Consider the following 26,130-nt stretch of genomic DNA (forward strand, 5'->3'; position numbering starts at 1 on the left):
AGATCTTTAATTAGATTTCGTTAAATATTTGACAATCATCCGAAGGCTCTCGGATGAGAACGATCGTCAGGGACCTAATATAACTAAGCTCATAGGTCATTCCGAACAGTCTTGAAACTCCTAGCATTGTCTTAAAATATTCGTAGTAACCTCTGTTAGGCGAGTTAATTTTGATTCGTGATAACTTCTATGCGGACCTCGTTCAAAACGAAATTTCAATCAGCAAAGGTTTAATACATACGTGTGACATTGAAAGGCTTCTTATGAAATCGGTTTTATCAAAAGTACTTAATAGAAAATGGAAGCAAAAAATCTAAGGAATTCTTGAGTCGTTCTTTCAATGGTGAGTTATTCTGCAATTGACAGAATCTTAGCTGGCGAGTTCGCTCCTGGATAGGGATGCAAACGATGTATCGATGTTTTTGAAACATCGATGTTTTCGCCAAAAATCATCGATGTTAGCCATCGATGTCTCGAATCTAAAAACATCGACGCATCGATGCCACTTTCAACGATGTTTTATGTCGATGTTTTATATAAAAATTTGAGTTCATACGTTTACACTTTTTCAGGTATTAACTCGAAACCCTCTATTTGGATACGTTTTATTACATTGGAATTCGATTTTTGTAAATTACGGAGAATTCGTTAAGGGAATGTGCGCTTGGACAATACTGTGGTTACTTTTATGATTATTTATACAATTTTATGCTGGCGTAGGCTACTGCGTTAGATCAGAGATTCAAATTACTGCATTTTAAAGATGCTATGGCTAAAATAAATACTTTTTTTGCTTCGTAAAAAATTCAAAGAATCGCGCTGATACAACGGAATCTTCGGATGAGTGTGAAACAGAATACTCGTTTGATATTTGGAACCAGAATAAACATTTGGTCCACAAAAAGGTCAAATGTAAGCTGTCAAATTTATCTAAAATTACAGCTACGGAAGGTTTTTTGGAAAGTGTATCTCGGCTGTTACCCCTACCAATCAGAAGCCAATAGTGTTTGGGTTGACATGAATACTGTGGTCAGTAAAACTGTGCCGAGTAAACGACCGTTTTCTAAACCCAGGACAACTATCACGCAGAAGTAAAATCGAAAAGAAATGACAGTGAAAAAACTTTCCATTTCGTTGTTTTGAAATTCTGTTATTTATTGAGAAAAACTTTAACAGACATATAATGCTAAGTGAAATAAAATGTATCAACTTAAGGCGTACTACATTTCATTTATTTATGCTTCTGCTTCTGTAACCCTTAGCTTTTCACACTAAATTAAAAAAAAAGTTAAAAAACACATCGATGTTTCGATGTATCGATGTTTTAATGGCCGATGTTTTTATTTTCGATGGGTTTTGAAGAAACATCGATACATCGAACCATCGGTGTTTCATTTTCCGATGTTTGCATCCCTACTCCTGGACCGGTTTGAGTTTACTACTGACATGAAAAACTTTACAAAATAGTCAGATTAGAATCGGAATAGGACTATGATACTCGTATTATTCTCGAATCACCACTTTAATCATAAACATAAATAGAATCTATAGAATGGATCAACTCTTCTAAAGGTAATTATCACTCAACCTTCACCATAGCCCATACATGCTGGTACTGGTTGAATTTACTAACCCCATTGACCCCATTATTGGATTTGATAATATTTTTTTCAGACTCTTGTTCGATGCTATTGGACAATAATGAACAACAGGTCCGTTCCGGTTTCGCAGAATCGAAATTCATGGAACACTGAGGAACGAAAAACGATACTTGCGGAGGGAGATTACAAATCGGCACTGCTTTGAAAAGGTCAAGTATAATAGAACTTCTACGAAAGATAACGAGACGCATGCTTCATGGACCCAATAGAAATCGCTTAAGTGGCTATAAAACGTAGAGAGGTGAGCCCATAACTTCGTTTCTCCATTTAAGTAAATCAAACAAGTGATAAAAGTGCAGTTAAATGGCGCATGAAATGCAAAAGCGAACGAAAGCGTAACAAATCGGTGCAAAGCAATTGAATGCAGAAAGAAATTAAAGAAATGAAGAGACACACATATGAGTGCATAACATGCGTACTTGCTGCAACGACATGCAAATTAAACTAATCAAGCAGCATGGCGGCCGGAGTGAAGTGACAGCGCCAATAAGGCAAGAAAATGAACTTGATGCTGGCAATTTGTTGCAATTTGAGCCGAGACAAGTACGCATATGCGCGTCAAAGCACCGAATCAAGCTTTGGTTAACTGGCTCACTGACTGCCAGTTGACAGTGCAGTGTTTATACGATAGTTGACTGCGAGTGGTGTAGGGCGGTAAGCGTTGTGTGGTTTGCGTGTGTGTGCCACGCGGTAATAAAATGCCATTAAAATGTAGCATAAAAGTGCAGAGTGGAATGACATGCGACAGTGAAAAAGTAAAGAAATACGTAACATATAAGGAGAAGCGACGAGAGAAAGAGTTTAAAGGCGAAAAAATGTGGTGACAGAAAAGTGCAATATATTTTAAATACGGCAACTGACAAACAGATAGTTTTGAAACATGAGCAACAGCAACTACATGTATATGTATGTGTGCTTTTGATTTTGCAACTGGTTACTGGCTAGTGACAGTGACGCTGACACTTACATACCGCAACACATAACAGGCATGCTGGCGATAGTGTTGCAAGCGCAAATCAGCTGCAACAGCTGGTTTTGAAACGGGCAGCAAAATAAAATTAAATTAAAAAAATACATATTTACTAAAGCAAAACAGATCAAGTAGAGGCATTTAGAGTGCAGTGAGTATGGCATATCAAGTGTGTGTATGTATGTAAGTCCATGCAACCCATGCACTGGCTTGCTCTGCGTTGTTATTATTGTAGTCTTATTTTATTTTATTTTCATTTTATTTTATTATTTTTTCCTTTACACGGAGCCCCAGCAGACGCTCCGCAGCCACAGATAAGATTTCCCCCTAGTTGAACTAAGTTGAACTCCCAAGCTCAGACACAATGATTGCGCTTTCGAGCCTGTGTGTGCGGCGGCAGTGCCAAAGCCGGTGGGGCGAGGCAGAGTGCGAAGCAAGAATAGACCTGCATTCTGTTGCATATCTCTTTCATGCCTCTTGTGCCTCATCCTTAAACTGGCATACGCTTTTATGCGCTCCACTGCCCACAAGGCAAAGAAATGCCTGAAGATGAAGTTTAATGCATTTTTATGACTACTTTTTCGAAAAAGAAAAAAAATAAAAATAAATAAAATAGCAAATAAATATATCATAAAAAATGCAAGTCAAATGTATGGCTCGGCAGCTATGCGAATTGTGTGGGCTGGCAGACTGCGGCGTGTAGGCGTGCGCTCAATGAATTATAGTCGCATTTTTGCACTTTGTTAATAGTATTTAACAGATTTAATAACGGTTGATTAATATGTTTGTTGGCGTGTAGAGTATTGTAATCAATTTTAATTGAAGTTATGCGAATTTCTGAAAGGAGCCATATGAAGTCAGGTCAGTAATATTTGGGTAGTGTAGATTTGTGGGGAATTTGCTTGGAGCTTCGATGGAAAATTGAAAGTTAAAGAAGCGTTTAAAAAATATTAAGGGGTTAGGTTAGGTTATAGTCAGAGACACGAAAAAATGAGAATTTTCAATATTTTTTTTGCTATTAAATCATGTTAATTTGCAAAAGTAATACTAAGGCATTGACTTGAAATCACTATAATTTGAAAAAAAAATTAAATTTCCAAAGTTATAGCTGTTTGTGTTGACCCAGTTTCAAAAAATGGTCCTTGCGGTGACAATCATAAGTCCTTGGAAATTCATCTAAAATCATTCCTAATCCTGGGCCTGATCGAAGATTTTTTCAAACAGTTAACAAAATGGCGGCCTCAGGATATCAACAGTTAATTGGTCTTAAAAAATCGAAATTTAAAAAAAAAATCCTTCGATCAGGCCTGAGTTTATTATGTATTCTAAAAGCTGTATGAATTTCATTAAAATCTACTGAGCGGTTATCGAGTTACAGTTGTCACCAGTGCAAAAAACATAGTTTTGAGATAAACGCATTTAAAGTTGCTCCCAAGCGTTTTGAGCGCCCGAGCGATCTTTGTTATTTGTTGAATAACTCGAAAAGTTATTGTCGGATCAACTTCAAACTTTCAGAGAATATTTTTAAGATATTACGCTTAAAATGCCAAAAAAAATTGATTTTTTTGAAAATCCTGACTACCTCTAACCCCTTAAATGAACTTTGAAACAAATTGGTATTGATACTACATCAGATTTAATTTTTGATGCTTATTTTTTTAAATTTTAATTAATTGATTTTGAATTTTTTGTTGTATGGCAACACTGTCAATAAAATTGGAAGATTATTAACAGTTTTATTGATATTTATAATAAAGTCTGATTTCTATGTTTTATTGCATTATATTTCACTCAAACCAACATTTTTTCGCCTAAGGCGTATATTCGATATAGCAGAGTCTTTCAAGCGAGCTTCGTCATCAATATTCGAAATATGTGATTTTTTTCGAAAAATATCTACATACATAATTCTTATGAGCTTCTTCTAATCTATATAGCCTCGATACATTTGGAATAAAGAATACCAGCAGTAAGTTTTTCGAAGACTCGTCTACTAAATTTGGCATTAACTGAAAAACTTCAAGAACCATGGAAGAAAGCTACAAGTAATTGAGGAGAAGAATACTTAATATCAAATCAGATCGAAAAATTTCGAAGAAAGTGGAAGAATTAAACACAAATTTCGATTATAATTGCAAAGTAGATAAGTCCTCTCCTCCAAGTCTTATAGACCAGACACTATAGGATATGATAAAATACAGACAACCTCACATCACCATCAATAATTATTCGAAAGCTCAATACTTCCGAGATCCAAATTTATAGGTCTTTTCCTTTTCCGCAGTCCTACATATATGTAGTATGACATTCAATACTTTAAGGAATAGATTGAATTTAAGGAATGCTCACTTAATTTGGTATCTGTACTCTAAATTTTTATAGTGAAGATTAGCGAAATATGCTTATCCCAAATTAGTTTTGTCGATAAAAAATGTAATATTTTATTATTTTATAAAATATTCTTAAGTCCTTCGTAGGGGTTCTTCTAATTTCTGGGTTACTTAGCTAAACTTTATAGCAAGTACTATTCCAAAACGATATATTTTTTGGAATAAAACTTCAGATGTCATTGTCAGTAGGCCCAATGTGTTAGTAGAACCTACAAAACTTATAAATTTATTTAAATTTTAACTTTTGAAAACTCCTATTATTTTCAATCAGATGAGGATGAAATCAAATAATTATAGGATTTTCCATCAGCTGATCAAAAATTATGTGCAAAGTTGTAAAGGATATGATAAGTAGTTAGCCAGTTGTAATGGCAGGTGGCTGTAAAATGTGAGGGTTTGTTAGCATAAAGAAAGTTTTCAAGTCGTTAAGAATATTTAAAGAAACTTCAACTAGCGGTATGGGGTCGTCTTGTTCGCACGACAGTCGTGTATACCTAACCGAAACGGACCCGAATCTGTTTCCGGCTAAGGACTGTCAAATCGATCAAATTCCTCCAAATTATTAGGGGCATGTTTGCTGTCACTAGAACAAAAACAACATTAGAATGTGCAGTAAGATTTATTGTTGCATGTAGTCATATATACGAGACGAGAATGTCGAGGTTAACCTTTAGAAAGCATTTTCAAAATAGGATTGGCATACTCGGAAGTGTATTCAATGCTGCTGTCGGTGTCAAAGAAACAATAAATTTTAGTAGCAAATTAATTTCTCCTTCAGCAATGAACCCGTTAGTTGTTGCAACTGCGATATACACACCCAAACATGAAGAAATCTTTGCAATTCCACATGTCACTGCAAGGTGTCAATAACCTATGACAATGGGAAATGGTGACTGAAAAAAATTGAGAAATAGGTGGGCGTACATAATTTAAATGAAAATACTTAAAACAAAAGTATAAATAATAACAAACTAACCATGCACTGATAAAGATTAAAAAAAAAAAAACAAAAATAACAAACACACCTTGTGTCAATATGTATTTCAACGTATTTGGTAATACATGAAAGCAATCAGGGAAGGGTTTATGACTAAAGCTACGCAGACTGATACAAAAATAAAACTTCGAAACCAACAACAACAACAGTCACGTCTTCAATGACGCTAAGACCGTTAAACTCGCCTTCCGAATGTCACTTATTTGCTTGTGTGTGTGTGAGTGTGCATGTAGGTATCACCATAACAGTCTGTGCGCCAGACTTGAGACTTCCACGAATGCGGCGGTGAATGGACGCATAAATTAAATTAATTTCAAAATAAACACATAAACTCCTAAGTTCGGTCGCCAGCCAGCAGATGGACAGAACAAGCATCGGCATCAGAATCAGCGACAGACAGCACACAAAGACACTGCGCTGATCGGTGTGATCAGTGGTTCAGTGGTCAGTCATGCAATGAGCTCACTACAAACCGTTTTAATTACAATGTAGCCAGAGATGTAACAAAAAAGCAAAACAAAACAGAGAAAATGTAAATAAATGTTAAGCAATAATGTAATGAAATCAAAATAAAGCGCTGGAAAGCAATCAAGCATACATAGATGAAATGAAGTGGCAATAAAAAACATATAAATAAAATCCGAAAAATTCGAAATGAGATTTTTGGTAGAAAAAATGGGGAAAATAATTTACTTAATTACATATCTGTGTAACTTACATATAAGTAGGTTTGTGGAGGTCAAGCGTAAGAAAACTTAAAATTTTAATTGACCATTTGAGTTGAGGTTGCAGGTCGTCGAGTGCATGAGAGTGAATTTGAGAAGTTTGTGTTCAGAACAAATGCATTTGTAACCCAGTAGACGTGCATGGGGATTTGGTGAGAAAACAACAATCGCCTACAAGCGACCAGGGCAGCCATTAGAAAAGGAATTGTGTTCCATCAAGTCAAAGCATAGATAGTAACTGTTCAGAAACTCTGGAAGCTTTGTTGTGAGGAGGTTCCTATGCAACAAACTTATAGTTAAGACTTGACACCAAGTGAACACTACATATTCCTGCCTATAGTAAATGATTTTGCTGGTGAAAGAAGCTTGGGAAAATTAATCATTTTAACTATTTTAAATAAAATCTTCTATTTAATGTAAAGCCTATAGACCGGTATTTCCATATATACATATTTGTCGAGAGATTTCTTCGAATTTCCTCTGTAAAGTGTACTCAGTAAATCTAGTAAAATAGTTTCGACTTCGCCTCCAGCATCTAGCCTAACTTGGTGTGTCAAATCATCAATCTCCTCTATCAACTCCTCACCCAAACAACTCACCACTGGGTTATCTGAGTATTTGTTATGATTTCATACATAGCTGAGCTATTATACCAGCACTTCAAAATTAGGTAATCAACAACATGTATTGCCGTCGTTGTAGACCCATTGATGGATGACTGTATGATGGACTGCATTGATAACTCAAAGAAAGAACGAAAGTAGGGTTGATGGCCTAAGCCAAAGTGTCTCGCCGCGAAGGAGTGGTCGGTCGGGCGGCTTCACACGCTTCGTTGAGACTTAACTGCATGTGAGCTTCTGAATTTATGTGGTTATCGTCTTTTTTTGTGAATTTTGTATTGGTTCTACCGCCAAGTCAATCAAAAAGTCAATTAAGAACATACTCGAAATTAGTTGGCAATCAAAATCAGTGCATCAGTTAAGAGATGCATGTTTGGAAGTAATAGAAAAGCTGAACTTTTTGTTGGAGCTCAGACAAATTAGATAATAAGCTCAAGTAGAACGAAAGTTTTCTTTAGAAATTATAATTGCTCTAAACCTGTTTATTGTATTTTCAACGAAGACATAGATTTATGCAGAAAAAGTTGCCACCCCTTAAAGAATAATTAAAAAAATAATAATTAAAAAATTATAAATTCATATCGAATTTATGCCAAAAAAAATTAAAAAAACTTATTATGCCATTAAAGTATTAAATAGAGTTGCCAACGTTTTGAGAAAACAAAAATTCGTCGAAATTCATTACTGACAAAAAAAATTGTATATTGAAAGAATAAATAATAAAAAAATTTAATTATCAAAAATTTTCAACAGAGTTGCCAACAAAATTTTTTAGCATAAAATAAACTTGAAATCGTAAGAAATTTAATTATTTAATACAATCAAAAATAAAGTTTAGCCAAAATGTGTCATTGGCATAAAAAATAAGTTTGAAATTCCTTAAATTTTTTTAAGAGCTGCCACTTATTAACAGGAGTCTGAACAGATATATTTTCTTATAAAATTACAATATAATATAGAGATTTGGTTTGTGGTATAATAACGTAAATTTTGTTAATTAATTAATAGGGTTGCCAACACTTTTTAATCATGAGAATAGAAGTTTCATATACTCTTGATTGGTTAGGTTAAGTTAAAGGACCTGATCTTCACAGGAGATCCCACATGGACAGCTGTGCCAGTCATTTATGAAGCTCAATATACTCAAGTAGGGCAAAGCGCTTTGAGCCTTTCATGAATTTTTACAGGCAACCAATTTGTAATCGGGACAGTTCAGCTGGTTTTCCGAATTTTGTGCTGCTGATTTGAAGGAGAAAGTTTTCGATGACTCAATCTCCTCTGCTTCCATGCAACTTTGGCAATTTGCATGCGTCATGATATTTAGCCTCACAGCATGTAACCCATCGGGCAGTGGTCAGTAAGGACTCCTATCATTACGGCGAACTGAATCATACTAAGAGCAAATACTCAGTGGATCTACTGTGATCCACCTTAGGCCAGAATGATGTAGCAGTCGCACAGATAGTGGTCGTTGTTCAACGTCTACCGTGTTAATTCGACGATCCTGACGACACTGATCCAACGCGGAGAGGCAGGAGGATAATAGAGCACCAGCTTGATTACTGCTTGGGCGCCCTTACGTGCTAGCTCAACGACAGTTCCCAGCGATACCGCTATTTCCTGCGATCCAAACGAGTGTTATATTAAAGTAGCTGGAAGCTATTGTAGAGAGGCTAATATTCTCTTGATTGCGATTGTTTTTTTCTCAATGTTTCCAAATAGACGAATTCTCTGTAACACTTGGATATTTGGAAACTTTTCGGGGTTCACAATTTTGAGAGAGTCCGTATGAGACCGTAATGCTTCCTCTTACTTGGTTTCGAATCGACCAGCCTATGCAAAAGGTGTTATAAAAATAAATTTTGGTTCTAAATCCCTCATATACAATATTTTGCTGATATCTCGGTTTATTTAGAAGTTGACCCAAAAAGCTTTAAGTGAAAGAATTGTAAAACGGAAATTTACATTTCACCAGAAATACAAACCCGCACCCGCACATATGTCTGTCATGCCAATGGCATTAGCTGTTTAATCCGCCTTCACTCATAAGCCAACCAATCCATGCCTTTCCAAAGTCACTTAAGTAAGTGCAATAGAAATACACATTAAATCCGCATAAAGACGCTAGCACAACAACTTTCGTAAGCAGAGAACACTTGTGGGAATTTCTTAACAAGCAGCAAAGCGCTAAACCATTTGAAATTTACTTATTGGCTGCGGGAAAACAGCTGTGCAGATGTTGTCAACAACCAGCAAATGGTAAGCTGCACAGCACAGCAGAAAAGACATGTGTGTATGTGTATTTAGAAAAGTAAAATGCCAACAACAACAACAGCAAACAGTATGAAGTGCAATGCAGTCAAGAAAAAACACAAACTTTGAAACAAAAAAATGAAAAAAGATGAAGCAAAAAATACCAAAGAAACAGGCTGGCAATGCAATGGCACGCATCGCCCTCAGTGCGAATGAGCAACAGCAACAACAACAACAAAAGCAGAATCTATGACTTTGCACAACTTGCTGTTACAACAAAGAAGACAAGCAACAACGGACGAGCGACGGGACGCGAACGACGAACGAACTGACTCAGAAGACGTAACACCACTTAATGACAGGAAGAAATCCATCAGCGCCATTTTTTCGACTTTTCTTATAAAACAACGAAAATGGCCTACAGGCTGCAGGCTGCACACACAAACTCACAGAGCGTCTGTGTGTCTCACAGGCGACAGAAACGAGAAAAATCCGGTAAACAGAAAATATAAAAGGAAAACTTCGACCATAATGGAAGGAAACGCTGCGGCTGTGGCGTGAAAAGTTCGGGATGCTCCTCGAGGGAGGCGACTGCTGCAAATTGTTTGCTAGGATTGTTGTGCAACAAAGCGCCGCCGGCGGCATTGAATACAAACTGAAGTATATTCGTACATATATATGAACTTTTTAAGTAATATCAAGGCCTCCTTTTCATTTTGTGGGAATTTTCGAAGATCTAATGTCAATTTATTTTCTAAGCAGTTTAATGAAAGTGTATTGAAGTCGTAAAGTCATCAGAGTTGGCTAGGATCTATACTCATTCATGATAGATTAGCACAGATATTCTTTTTACGAGTTTGAGAAATATGGTCTCCATAGCAATAAGGTGTGGATTCAATGCTTCATATGTCGGAAGATTCCCGACGACAACTGCTCTGTACAACTGAGAGACAGAAGTAAGTTCGAACTTTTGCTCTTGTCGTTTACTACTAGACAGAACTTTTTGATGCTAGTCGGAACACATAAAAATTGGTACCGAAACCTTTAAATCCCTTAAAACATAATTTTCTCGGATACGATCTTCTTTAAGGGATTACATGGGTTTTGTCGAGTAAAAATGGCCTATTTTTTAAATTTTTTTTTATGTAAAAAATTATTTATTTAATTCAAACTTTTTTCTGTATAGATACATATTTAAAGAATAATTTCTGATATTTTCAAAAAAAAAATAATAAAACTCCACCATTGTGACGTCAACCGGTGACCCGTCGGAAAAAACGTGCTCCTGACAGGATCATCCAAAATGAAAAAAACCAAAATTAAAGTTTTAGTTAAGATCATAAATCCGGATCATAAACCCTGGAATTTTCGCAGACATTTTTCCAAATAAATAAAAAATAAAAATAAGTTTTTATTTTTTTCATAGTTGTAATTGAAAAAGAAAAAAATCCTTCGTTCAAGCAAGAGTAAATTGTATCTCGAACACCTGTGCAAAATTCCATCAAGATCGGTTGAGCAGTTTTCGAGAAAATTTGACAACCGACTTTGAAAACACGGTTCTGAGAAAAACGCGTTTAAAGTTTTAAGTAACAACAATACCTGACTTGGAGCCCACACCTTCCAAAGGCTGTATCACCGAAACTATTATTCGGATCGACTTGGAAATTTAGGATAATATTCTTGATGTTGTCGAAATTAATAAGCCAAAAAACAAAAAATCGATTTTTTGAACCCACGAAACCCATGTAACCCCTTATTTCCTCCTTCAAGCACCGTTTTATCTTTCACATAAATTCCAAGTGTTCCCAGATTCCCACAATGGTCTTTCAACTTAAATTTAAAAGTAACATTGAGTTCTTCCCAACGGAGGTTTTCTTCGACTGAAGCGATAGTATGCTTGTAATTATTTCTGATCCAGCTGATGGAGCCGACATTTCCGAAAATAAAAAAGAAACCAAAAAGAAGGAGTCAGATTCGAAGAAGGAGAAGAAGACGACGATATGTGTTCGGTCTCCTAGATTAACCACTCAACACTAACGATCAGTTCAAGTACTATAATGCCGTGAGGAACTAAGTCGTTCTTGAAATGATGGGTGTTCCAGAAAATATGTTCTTCGTGCTTTTATAACGGCGAAACATGGAAAGTAGAGTGGTGTATTATATATGTACATATAATCTCTCGCCTTCCTGTCCTGTGCCAAGTGTAGAATAGACTCCAGTTTGCAAAATGAAAAAACGTCCAACTTGCCTTAATGGACTTGGCTGAAATCATTTACGAGTTTGGTGTTAATCAAACAGACAGTAAAAGGGGAAGCGAATTTTCTTGTGATCCAGTGAGTAAATCTTCAAATAAAGCGAAAAATACTGCCATTTGTAGACACCATTTTTTTTCGCAAATCTCAACATGTGTTGCTACAAGACACTCTTTGCCACTTCATTACCGCATTTGGGGCTACGTTGCTTATGCAGTTGGCCGCCACGCAGTACAGCAAAGTGCAATTGACTGATTAACTGACAGTTTAGCCATTTTCTTTTAGCACTTTTTCTGCAGACGCTCCACCGCTATTAGCTCCAGCACATTAGCGGCGTGTGGGACCCACTCTGCCACCAGGTCGTTGTGCAATTCGCGAAGTTTTACATTTTGCTGTTGTTATTGCCGCCGCATGACAAGCGTAAACGTTTAAGGTTGCAAGCGGAGTGCATTGCTGTCTGTTTATATGTGTATTAACATAAGCCTCAGTGTTGAGGCGCAACGATGAGCGACAGCAGTTCGTCCAACAGCGCTTTGTGTCGATAGTTGTGCATAAAAATAGCAATAACAACAATAACATCAAGTTCACAACTTGCAACTTGTGGTAAAAATGTTGTAGAATCGTAAAAGTAAAAACTTAAACACAACAACAGCGAGTAAGCAGATAAAAACACGACACAAAATAGACAAGCAAATGAAGAAGAAGAAGAAGAAAAACAAAGTTTGTAAAAATCAGAAAAGAAAAACAAAAAGCAATGAAGGCGTATAAAATTAAAAAGAAAGAAACGCTTGTGTGTGTGTGTGTTAAAATGAAATCTTTAGTGCGCCCGTTGGGCACAACATGACGTTAAGTGTTGCCTGTCGCCACCGCCACCGCTGCGTGCGCGCCGCTGCTGTTGGCTACCATGCCGCGCCCTTTGCCGCTTTTTGGAAGCGCTGCGCACATCAAACAACTCCAACTCAGCCATTGCTGTGGGCTCAAAGCTGCAGCGGACTCCACTTTTCTCCACTCAAAGCAAGCACTGCCGCGCCCACACCGCGCACGCCTCCACTTAGAGAAAAAAATTTATTTTTTTGGTTTTTGTTTTATTTTTCCTTTGCTCTCACATCTTTAATCTCAACTATCGCCCTCTTGCCACTGCGCTCCCAACGCATATCATTGCTTTCGCTCGCCTGCTGGCTTATTTGTAGCTATTTTCTTGGAAACTGTTCTAACACACAAAGTCGCTGCTTGTCTTCCACTGCCACTTCAAGTTGTCGTCTTAGTTCGCTTAACTCTTGTCTTATTATGGCTTCTTGCGCAATTGTTGCTTTGTTGTTGTTGCCTTTATTATTATTGTTGTATTGTGTTGTGTCTATGGTGCTGTTATTTTTATTGTGTGGCAGTGCTTTTTTTTCTGCTTTGCGGCTGATTCTCACTATGAAAAACATGAAAATTTACTTTCAACCAGGAATTCATACAAACACACAGACACATGTGTGTGTTAGTATTTCACTTCCACTTTTTGATTTAGTTAAAAAGTGTTGTAATATTAATCTCTGCGCTTAAGCGTTGTTAACAAGCACAGCAACATCAGCAACAACTTGAGTTAGCAACAGCAGAAATTGTTGGAAAATAATACAACAAAATAAAACAAAAACAATTAGGAAAAAAATGTAGAAAAGCGCAGAAAAACATGACTTCACAGCGCGCAACAAAAAATGAGCAGCTTTATGCTCATAATCCAGCGATAAGCATCTCTACTCGTCACAGACAACGCTGACGAAAGATTTCCAATAAATCACATGTGACTTTAAGCTTTTTGTGAGTAAGCAGATTTGAAGTTTGTTGTTAATTGAAAAGTGTTGTTTCGGAGATTCTATAAAATATATGTCAATTAAGCTCACTTTTGTAGAAGAAGCAACCAAATCTCATATAACAGTCGGAAGTGACTCCAGGCTTTTTTTGAACATAAAGCTTGGAACACTTTCGATTACGTGGAATCGACTGGTAGGTTGGTACGATCAACCAGAGACATAGATATCGTTTTCCATTTAAAACATCGTATGCCTTTTGCGGTCGTGATTTCAGACTAGTTTCTATATTTTGACCCTGCAACCTAATCAGTTAGATCATAAACTTTATATTAATAAACTTGAGACCACTGAGATCTCACATTCAGAAACTTTTTTTGTCGCAATCAGCACAATACAGAACATTACTTGTGCGAATCCAGCCTTTAGCCTCCTGATATGCGGAATCTTCAACCGCTTTCGATGTTCAAAACAGAAAGCAATTGGACAACTAGTGGAGGTAATATTTTCGACGTGAATTCGGGACAACCATTTTTATCCACTATAGTGTATCAGAGATCCTGTCGACAACCTAGTTGCTTCCATAGTCCTCTGACTATCCATTGTTTTGATGATAGATTGACTTTTAAATTAATTATGAAAGCCAATTTTCTGGAAGACTCCTGTAAACTAGTTACTAGGTGAGGATGTTCGAGGAATAACTTTGTTCTTACATTTGCATCATATTTATGGCCTTTGAGAAAGGTATAATGAACTCTAATTGAACTACTTTACAGCTAGTTTTTTTCTTATCCTCACATATCTAATTTACTGCTATTTTGAAATGTGTATTCTTTTTCTTAAGAGTTCTTCATGGATTTTGTGTTTTTTTCTTCAAGAAGCTACATTTGTCTTTTTTCGAATAGTTAGGCAAAACAAGAAGTCTTTTTTGCCTTTTGAATTTCGCGGTGGTGTATAATGCGCTACAGAGCTCGTATCTGACAATACTATACATCTTTGGAAGGTCTCAACATAACCTACAAAATGATTAGTTTAGATAGTGCGTTCAACAGTTATAGACGTGTAAACATGGAGTTCACTAACGCCGAAATTCACGCTATTTTAAAGCTTTCCTTTGTCAAAGGCAAATCCGCTAGAGAAACGTTCCGTAAGATTTATGGTGTTTTTGGGGATGGTACTCTATCACTTCGAACTGCGGAGGAATGGTTTCGACGATTCAGAGCGGGTGAAAACGACACAATGGATAAGCCCGCCGGCGGAAGACCTGTGACGACGAATACCAATCAAATCATGGAAAACATCGAGTTAGACCGGTGAATCTTCCCAAATAGTGACCAAGCCGAGATTGACGGCAAAGAAGGTTTAGCTGTGTGTTTGGTGGGACTGGAAGGGAATCATCCACTATGAGCTGCTCCAATATGGCCAGAAGCTTAATTCTACAATCTACTGCGAACCGCTTGAAGCAGGCGATCGACCTGAAGCGATCAGAATTGGCCAACCGGAAAGGTGTAGCGTTCCACCAGGACAACGCCACACTTCGTTGATGACTCTTCAGAAGCTACGGATGGGAGGTTTTATCGCATCCACCATATAGCCCGGATATAGCGCCAAGTGATTACCACCTGTTCCTGTCCATAGCGAACGCCCTTGGTGGTGTAAAGTTGAACTCAAAATAGGCTTGTGAAAAGTGGCTGTCCGAGTTCTTCGAAAATAAGGAGGGGGCTTCTTCCAGAGATATTTGACAACCTAATATTAAAGACTTTTTAATTGGGTGCAGTGAAAACTGTCAGTGGAGCTCTTATAGCTTTTTCTTCTTCAGTTCCTGAAATTCTAAATAAGGATATACACAAACTTATGTGAGTAGAACCCCAACAAAGCTCCACAATTAGATAAACAGATCTTCATAAAGGCATACTAAGAGCTCTAAGAACTGAAAGTATTATCATGAATTAATCTTCTCGGCGGCGTGGTTATTCGAAACCGATAAAAATCGCAGTTGAGCAATTTTTTCTTCGAAAAACAACAAAGCAAGTACGAATATGTCCACAGTACATATGTACATAACAACACCGAAACCATTTCAGATTTTATTTTGATTAACATTTGTTTTTACAACAAATGCGCATACACGACTGGCATGCAAAATGCAGACTAAAATTCAATTATACAACAAATATATTTACATATAACATACATACAGACAGACATATGTGTATATATTGCCACCGAGCGTAGATTCGACAAATTAAAATGCAGTAGAAAAAATATAATTTCAAATTGGTGTTATGGAACAAATATTTTCGTACGTTCTGGTAATTATATGCACACACTCACCCACTTATATGAGTATAAAATAAGCATAGTCGATGTGACTGTGTGTGGTGTGTGAACAAATGTAAACAATGCAGCCGATAAGGTCATGGACCCGCATTGATAATTCATTTGACGTACAATGAAACAATCAAAACAACAAAAAAACATACATTCCTACTTATAGATGTATGTACATATGTATGTCTACGAACCTACTTGACTGCGTGTAGAAATGCATTGAAAACAACTCAACTGCAATCAGAACTAATGTTGAGCGGGGCATACAAACAGTTCTCATATATATATACAATGTGATTAGTACTGTTTTTATTGCTATGTGGAAATAATTGAGCTTCTTGAAAAATATATAGACATGTCTACAACCCCTACTGCGCTTATCTAACACACTGCATTCGACGCCTGATTGCCCTCATATAGGGCATGAGTTATCACTGCAACTGTTAAACACTTGCATATACATACATACATATATATGTATGTATGCCTGCAAGTTTGTCTACTTAAATATATTCATGCTTTGTTTATTTATAATTGTAGCTGCTTTCGTTACAAAATCATTTGTGCCTCTAAACAAAAGTATTACACTACTCCTTGTGGCATTAACTACTTGGCGGGAGAACTAATTTGTACGAAATTATGCCTATTTTTAAGCATTTAAATACCAACAAACACATTGAGACACACCTCTACGGCCACATACAGGAAGTTACTTCACTATGCACACAGTCTATTCCCTGCCTAATTGAGCATACACTCAAGTATACCTCTGTAGACTAACCACTGTTAAGTTAACAGTGAAGTAAAGTATGTTACTGTTGAGGTAACATGTTGCCTTTTGACTTTTAACAGCAATATGTATTTTATATTCTTCTTAGTGAGCGCAATGTATACTCGTGTTATTTTCTGAGCATCGACCATATTTTACCACATGCTGCGAATTTATGTGCGTTCTGCTTCTTCTTCTTCACTGCATATTTATTTATGTGCATAACCGTTGGCACAACATTGAACACCTTTGGACTTGGGATATGCGGTATGCAGTGCTCTCACAGCATTCTGTTTATATGTATTATAGCTTGAGTTGTGCGTTACTGTTGTGACAGCGTCTTGAGATGTGCTTAATATGAGAAGTGTCTCTCTGTATACAAGTTAGCTCAGAGGGGGTTTTAGACCCCCCTTACGTAATTGTACAAGAAAGTTTGGAATTTCCATTAAAATGAAATAGAAGTTATAATTATAAAAGTCTGTTACTCGGTTTCGGACTCCTTTCTGATAAATTTGGAATATTCTATATTCCGTTGTACTGAGGCATATATTGATTTGACAGTGTTTCTTGCATAGATTTTCTATAAAATCCAAAGAAGTGAAGATTTTGACCTTTAATTTGACTTCTAAAACCTTTGACTTTTTCAATAGCCTGTTTTGACAGATCACGCATGAGTGGTGTCAAGCTCTCATGTTATTATTGTTCAGTATTGTTTGGCATTTCACCATGGAAAGACTAACGCCTATTCAACTTCAATACGAAAATTCACGTCCTATAAAGAATGTGTTGCGCGCGCTTCGTTTAAATTATGACCAACATAAACGGCCTACTGAGCATACTATTCGCAACAGCATAATCCGTCTTAAGACCACATTCATTATTGGATAATATTCGACTGAATAGACCACATCCAGCACGCAGTGAAGGAAATATATTCGTTGAAATCAACGGTCTATATTTCTTCAAAAATGACGCAGGTGAGAACAAAACCGTCAATGGTGACAGTTCGAAGAGCAGATTCACACCAATAGTTTTTTTCCTGTGGGAATATGTAAAATTTAAAGTCTATGCGGACAATAACGCTACGATTCAAGCCTTGGAGGAAAACTTCAGGCGTGACATTCTCCAGACTCTAGACTTCAAATACAACAAAATGTATACTCATTTAGAACATAGTCATCAAGTATATTACCTTTAAAAGTCGAGTCAAGTTGATATCATCTTCTTGTTTTAAATGTGTTTGTGTACGTTACTCCATAATTTTTAATATCTAAGAGTTGGTCTCAGGATACCTATGATTGGATCCATTAAATAATAAATATAACCTTTCATACAAAACTACTATTAAAATCTAACTATCTTAACCCTTGTAATACAAAAAGAAAATAACAACTGTTTTGATTTTATACCGCTCCTGCGAGTGAGTCTATCTGGAAATCATTTGACTTTGTACCCCTGTATAAACCCTTAGACGACGCCAGTGTATCACTCACCACTAAAGGTTGATTTGCTAGTTAGTTAGTTCACTATGCACGATATCTCTACTACAGAGCAATTCGACGGTACTCACAGAGTTAACGAACTCTCAAAATGTTAAAGGTAAGAGAGAGGGAGAGTGATTTTGAGAGAAATAACCCTCACAGAAAACAGCATGTTTTGAATTTTAGACAACAAAAATAATATTATTGTTTTTGTTAATGTAGCTACATGTAGGGTATAGAGAGAGAGATTTTTGGTATTTATCTGCAGATGTGTATGTCTGGCTGCAGGCGCTGCTACAGCCAAATGTATGCAGGTTTACTTAAACACACGCGACGCGTTTATCGGACAAATGCAACAAAAACAATAGGAAGAGTAGCGGCAGCGAATTCAGCACAACAACAAGGAGTGCACGCAGCAGAAGCTGTACTGCACTTTATTTGTTTGTATGCGCTGGTACCATTTCTGCCTGCCAAAGCGCGATGGCGTGTTTTTCGCTGCTACTGCGACGTCAACGTAGACGTCGACTGCAGAGCGTTGAGTGCTGGTGTAGAGCCACGTTTTCAGACTTATTTTCATGCACTGTTTGTTGTTGTACGCTGGCATACGCTTGCGCTGCACAACGTTACAGACAACGCCGATGTCGACGCAAGCAGCAAAGCAATTTTAGCGTTTTTATTTTTACGTGCATATGTTAAATTTGCTCAGCGACTTTTTTCTTCATGTAGCGCTAAATGTCAGCTTGGCGCTGTAGCTGGGCTCGCTCGCCACTCAATATTTTTGTGTTATTTTTTGTTGTTATGGCATGAGCATATTGGGGCTGTTTGGCGCTCATTTTTTGTGTTGGATACACTCTCGCAGCTGCACGCAATAGGTCTGCTTGCCAATAACTGACAGCCAGAGTCGACGACTGCAGACACGAGACGGTTCACTGTTTGGATTCAGTTCAGTTCAGTTCCGGACGTTAAACGCGACTGTGGGGATTTTAAGTACGCGGAGATACAAAATACTCGCATTTTGTTGTTTCTTTCTTTTTCAATGTGTTAAGAAAGAAAAGAGTAAAAACAAAGTAATGAAATTTTGCTATTTTTCTTGTTTTGTGTATTTGAAGAACTGAGTTATTCACAATTTTCTATGCTTATTTTTCGGCGCTTATAAAAATATATATTATAGAAAATACATAATTAGGCGTAATACACGCAATACCGTTAAGTCTGCATAAAAAATGCTGGAAATCGTAAATTTTTGTAACAAAAGTGACAAAAAGTGTTGAGCAAGTGTTTTGAGGCATTTAAAAACATTAGAGTGAGTCATAAAAATATTCGGAAATTTTTCAAAATATATAAAAATAAAATTTGTTGAAAAAAGTGACTGAAAATTGTTGTAATTTTATAAACAGTGAAAATTTATTAAAGTATATGTGGCGAATCGTGCTTAAAAACAAAGATAACAAATGAGAATTGCGCAAAAAAAATATTTTGTTTTAGTAGAAACTTCGCAAGAATTGTTTAGAGTGAAAATTTAAAAAAGAAATTTAGTTTAAAAAAATTTTTGTAATATCTTTTTTTTAATAAAAACAGCAACACAATTTTAAATTATTTTCCTTTAATTAATATTAAAGAATAATTTATTTCTTTAAACAAACTTTTATGTTTAAGAAATTTATAATTCAACATTCTGCTACAACAAGCCGCTTAAATAGCTGTTTGTTGTATGCAACTGCTCACTGTATTGTAGCTGTACACAAGCAATTAAAGAGATAAACGAAATTCTATATCCTATTTACCAACATATCTACAAAGATATGTATATTTGTAAATAAAGACGCATAGAAATATAGCTAAGCATAAGCAATAAGCAGCAATGCTACCTCTCAAAATGTCTGTCTGCGCTTAGGTAGGCAAGCAGACAGCTACAAAAGTCAAGAAAAAAACACAAATTTTGGAAGGTAACAACAAGCTGCAGGCAAACGATGCGTATTATTATTTTTGCTTTTTGTTGTTGTGCACATTGTGCATCCCTTTTGTGCATCCTTCGCATGGTTAAGTAACTGCCAAAGCTGCAGATACACATATTTTTGCTCTGTCTATTTATGTTTTTTGTTGTTGTTGCTGAGAAAGGAAGTCAAAATATAGACAAATCAAGCGTTAATTGAAGATGCAATAATTGCAGAGTTCTGGCAGTTAGCAGAAAGGGTTCAAGTTAATAAATTTTTACCAAAAAAATTTAAATTTTTTAAATTTTCGAAATTCTTTTTCACAAGAAATTTTAAATATTTTCACTAATTTATCTGCCAAAGTGTCGCCAACACACGACCACACAAATATAAGTGGCGATTTTTTGGTATACCAACTTCATTTGGTGCGCGCCCCCCTACCTCTCGCTTCCCCTACAGACTGTGGAAAACGCGAATTTGCAACTCGCCATGCAACTTCAGCGCAAATGACAAAATAAAGACGACGAAAAAACAGTGTTGCTTCGCAGCAGTAGCCATATCCAGCAGCCTTTTTTATGCGGAGCAGTAGGAGTTATGTGTGTGTGTGTGCGAGCGAGATAGCGCACAGAATTTCCTGCAAAACAGTTATGAAAATGTAGCCGGAAGAGCGCAGCTAGTGGCTGCTGGAGTTGTGCAACGGAGTTGATGTATGTCCAAAGTGGTGGAGTTGTGTGCAGGCATAAATAGAGATTAAAAAGCAAACAATAACAAAAAAAAAAACAAACAGCATCCCTAAAAGTGTGTAAAGGAGATGAGAGAGATAGAAAAGTTTGTGAAAAAGTATGGTTGCTGGACTTTCTGACTTCTCTAAATCATTCTAATACTAATATTTAACATTATTTTACGTAATGAGCACATCCTTACCGTTACGCACTCTTCAGCTGCAGTATCTGCTTCTCTCGTGTTGTTGTTTTAGCAGCATTGTCAAATAGATACTCAGTTTAGCCGGCATTTTTATGTCACTTTTTCACATCCAATTAAAATTTTTACTCATTTGCATCACCCTCTAATTGCTCATCCTTACAGCCCAAAAGTTCATATCTATCAACGACAAAAAGTGATTTCTGTGCAGCAGTCAAAACAAAATTGTTACATTTTTATAAAGATATATAAATATATATATTGAATAGTGCAGTGTGTTCTTTTGCCATAAAGAGTTCATAATTGAAGCATCAAATTTATAAAGAAAATCAAAGTTGATTTTTTGCTCAAGTGTTTAACGTTTAAACACAGTGAAAAGATAAACAAATCAACAAAAAAGGATTAAATACAGAAAATATTAAACATTTGGATATAAAATCGTCAGCTCTAAGCTACAAGGTAGAATACGAACAACAATTTGAAAAAGGTGAGTTGGAAATATTTATTTGATATAATATTGTAGAATACGTAACCACTGGTTAGCGCTTAACTACTTAATAGGTAATAGTTTGGTTAATAGTTAACCAGCACCAGCGAAATTTCTTATAAAAGTTGAAAATATATTTCGTGAACTTCACACAGTTAATCTCAACCAAATAGAGCTTAGTACTCATAACAATCGAAAGATATCTGTTCGATGCAGAGCATATAAATTCTTACCGTTGAAAACTTCTTCGAAGAATAGTCTCCATTCTGCCGAAAAATATAACAAAACACTGTGAAACTCCCTAACAAAAAAGCCTTTTATAATGATCCCACAAAGTCACAGAAGCGAAGGGATATGACTCTTTTTTCTAATCGTGATACCCTCTCACAAAATGTGATATTCTCCACTACAGTTTAGGGCCCCTGAGGGTTTTAGGAATCTTCAACTTATTTTAATATTGCTAACTGGGATTTTTTAATATATTTTTTGGAGCTTAATTTTTCCATCGTATAAACTATACAAATTGAATTGCAATGCCCTGCGGGTTTTATTTCGAAACTTAATACCTTAAAGTATGTAGTTACCTGCTGTTACCTTTTCCATTATAAAATTTGCATGCGTTCAGCAAAATTAGAAACAAACTAGATTAGCCGCAAAGTAAAAAGAAGAAACTATACGCATAACCTTTTTAATGTATGCAAATCGTTGGAGAAGTACCGTGAGAGGAAAGGATGAGAAATTTTGCCATAAAAGGAACGGAATAAATTTGAAGGGTAGAATAATAAAAGTTTAAAGGATGGTAGATAAGTGTTTGTGATATAAATATGTTTAAATACAATAATTAAAATGTATATAAATAGCTGGCAGATTATACGATATAATAAAGAAAATGACGTTTTATGAAATACTTAACTAAATTGTTTACAAAAATATTTGCACTTAAAAGAGAGCTTCAATTCAGCTAATATATCTTTATATAATAAATTTCGCTTGTTTATTCATTAGAGGCAATATATTATCTAATTGCAACTCCACACAATACTACTGAGTTCATCTAGATTGCAGCATCGCAACCCTCGGGTTAATTACCGTTAAACTCGCAAAGTTTAATGTGTCACTAATGATTTCATTATATCATTTATTCGTGACGAAAAAAGAGGCGTTTACGCTGTTGATGCCAATGAGCTGAGACACGAGGCACATACATATACACCAGTGACTTAATGAGCAAAAACATTAAGTTTAGTAATATTAAAATTTATCGCGTAATAAAAAGCAAAAATATATATTTTTAATTTAACTAAATTTTTGCAGTAATAAAACAGTTGTGTTGTGTTAGAAAAAAGAAATAATGAAGAGTGAATTGAGTGCAATTTTTGTTATAGCCAGTCTTTGATGATACAAAAAATTGTAGACAGTTATTTTAATGGTTAACAGAACATCTCAAGTTTTGAAACTGTCAGACAGCTAATGGTTATGAATGAGCAAGTGTCAGATTGGTGGAACTAGCAAGAAACTTTGAAGCGATTAATAAGTTCTGAGTAAATTGTGGCTAATATGACGTTATTAAGGGAGAAAATATTGTATTTTAAGTGTTTATGGCAGGTTTTGGCTGAACTTGATTAAAAAATTAAAAAAATTATAATATTTTTTTTAAATTCTAAAAATAAAATTTCAAAATTTATTATTTCAATATAAAGTTAAAAATTCAAATAAAAAAATTAAATATAAAAAAAAAATTTAAATAAAAAAATTAAAATAAAAAATTAAAATAAAAAATAAAACTAAAAATAAATAAATAAATAATTTTTTAGAAAATTGTTTTTTTTTTATTATAAATTAATATCACTTGTTTTAAATGAGCGCCAAAGCAATTTTCTCGCATCACACAATCGATTTTTCACACATCTCATTATTGTGTTTTTTTTTTTCATTTTTTCTGCATACATATTCCATTATTCCCCTTCACTTGCTGCAACCTCATGGATTTCAAGATTTTTTGTTCTTATGATGTTTTCTACAACAAACTTGTATGTATTAGACACAACAGCTGTAGACACAGTGACACACAAGCAAACATTTATACATATGTGTAACTGAGCATGTAAATAATATGAATCTACTTTGTATATGTTTGCCAACATTATTGCCCTATCGATTGGCGTTTAAATACTTTGACTTTGAACTGATTTCCTGCCGTAAGTGTCTCTTTTGTTTGCATGTGCCTGTGTGTGTGTTTGATTTTAATCTTTATTGTATTTTTATTTTATTTTTGCCCCTTATTTTGCCTTCAAAGTTAGCTAAATATAGCGAATTAGTTTGGTTTGAGGCGAAAAAGTAAAAAAAAGAACACAAGTTTGTGGCATAAAAACACGATTTGCCGCACATGCTAAGTTGTATACATTCACACAAACGATACATATATACAAACATACATACGTACAATTGTACTTGGAAATTATGCCAAAGATTGGCGGCAAATTGGCCACGATTTCAGCCAACTTTATATGAAAGGCAAATAATTTTTTTTGTAAACGTTTATTGTTGTGTTTACAAGTACAACAAAAACACAAATATCCATTGGTAATACTGCACAATTCAATGCTTTTCGATTGCGCCTTTGGCAAAGTTCGAAAAACTTCTAATACTTTTTGATTTTTTTTTTTTGTAGTTTTTAAAAGCATTGAAATCCATTCGCTATTCTTTTTCTGTAGTTTTGCAATTTTTTATAAGTTTTATTAACTTTTACTTTGTTTTTGTGTTCATATAGAAGCCCTCTAGGAAAAATATAATGATAGCACGGTGACATTGTGACCATCTGATTCCGATTCTTCAAGTACCTAATTGGAGCCACCTTTAATATGAGTCCCGTAGGAATGTGTTCTATAAAAGACCAAAGCCACCGGCTTTAGATTTTTGAAGGATGCTGAGTACTCAGTTAGAATCGTGTATGGAGAGCCATATTAATTTGAGTCCCGTAGAAATCTAGATTCAGTAAGAACTTGGAATGTACTGCTGATCCTCACAAAAGAAAATATCAACAATTCCAGAAGCAACATAATCATACAACAACCCTAAGCATATATAAATTAAAAATGCCATAATATCAAAATTTGATACCAAACAATAATTTATCGTTGAACTTCTTCTTCCTCACCCTCACTGAGAACGCACTCAAACCCATATCAACACATTCTCACAAGCCAGTCAGTCAGCTAGCTGCCACTCCGCACGCGCTCAGCTGCTTTATTGCGTCAGGGGAACACACACTCGGCGCCGAGTGGGAATGACCGATAGATAACACGACGGCATATCAACACAATCAACGCAATAACGGTACGGAAAGGTGTCACCCTGTTTGCTACATACATATTTAACTAAGCAGTCACTAACGCCACTTAACAAGCAACAACAAATATATTAAGAAATACTTAGGTATATAGTCTCCTCACCTTATCAGCTATCTATCTACGTACAATCAATCGCTAAGCGAAATGCTCAGCAAGTATTAATGAAGAAATAACAACAAAAAACAAATTTAGTAGAAATTTGCGAAACAGCAAAAAATGTCAAACGCGTCATAAAAATTTAGTCGGAAAAAAACGCTGGCTAATTTATTTACCTAGAAAACATTTGCGAAAACACAAACAACAACAATCACAAATATTATGCAAATTTGTAGCGCCGCATGATAAACGAGATGTTGCGATGAATATTTCCGAAGAATACGGCATTAAGTAGTTAATAGCTGTTATTTATGCACTCTCTTTCCTCCTACTCTCGCTCTCTCTCTTTGAAAGCGCTGTAGCATCTGCTTCGTCATTGAAATCTCTGTGCCGCCGCCGCAGCACCTGTCGCTCGAGTAGTGCTGATCGCTAATTAATGCACCAAAGCTGGTGAACTTGTGGACCTAACGTTATTTTCACACAAATATATGTGTGTATGTGTCGGTGTATTTATTCATAATTATTTACATACATACATTTATCGGTTATATGAATTTATAAGTAAACAATCTCATTGATTAGACGTCAATACTCATTGCCATTGTGTTTCCCCGCTTGACAGAAAATACCGTTGTTTTTTTTTAATGTGTATGACAAATCGTAGTTTCATGTGAAACGTCAAATGAATCTTAAGTATTTTTGAAGGTATTCGTAATAACTATGAATTAATCAAGATTTATGAAAAATAAAGTGTTAGAGAGATCCAGACTTGTTTCGATCTTCCTAGTTGTTTGTACCGATTCAGTTATTAATCATAAATCACTTTCGATTCATTTTCTTATTGATTGCATACTTTATTTGCCTTTCTGGTCACTGGACATCTACTTCCGTAGTGACTCTCCCACTCGATGTGTTACACCTTGTCTTTTCCTTGGCCATATTGATAGATTATAACCTACAGGCTAAAATAAAGACAGTCGTTATCAACTTGTTTTATATTGGACTGCGGCATTTGCGAATTCTCAATCTTGCAAAATTATCTGTCAATATTTGAGGCATAAACATAAGGTGTGTTGTATGAAGGTTGGAGCAATTTGTGA

General features: G+C 35.6%; 1 protein-coding gene across 3 annotated transcripts in view; it reads left to right on the plus strand.

Moving 5' to 3' along the window:
• The first annotated feature begins 19,148 nt into the window (after nucleotides 1-19,148).
• The window catches only part of Dyrk4_0 (dual specificity tyrosine-phosphorylation-regulated kinase 2), a 127,090-nt gene continuing 120,108 nt past the window's right edge, over nucleotides 19,149-26,130 (plus strand). Inside the window, exons 1-2 of one of the 3 annotated variants that reach the window (XM_029040059.2) lie at nucleotides 19,149-19,309; nucleotides 21,263-21,584. The gene's annotated coding sequence lies outside the window, so the exon portion shown is untranslated. The remainder of the gene's footprint in view (nucleotides 19,310-21,262; nucleotides 21,585-26,130) is intronic. The other 2 variants (XM_011183788.3, XM_029040061.2) reach the window with 2 other exon arrangements.

This window comes from Zeugodacus cucurbitae, chromosome 3 (assembly GCF_028554725.1).
Source record: "Zeugodacus cucurbitae isolate PBARC_wt_2022May chromosome 3, idZeuCucr1.2, whole genome shotgun sequence".
In the NCBI taxonomy this organism is placed as follows: domain Eukaryota; kingdom Metazoa; phylum Arthropoda; class Insecta; order Diptera; family Tephritidae; genus Zeugodacus; species Zeugodacus cucurbitae.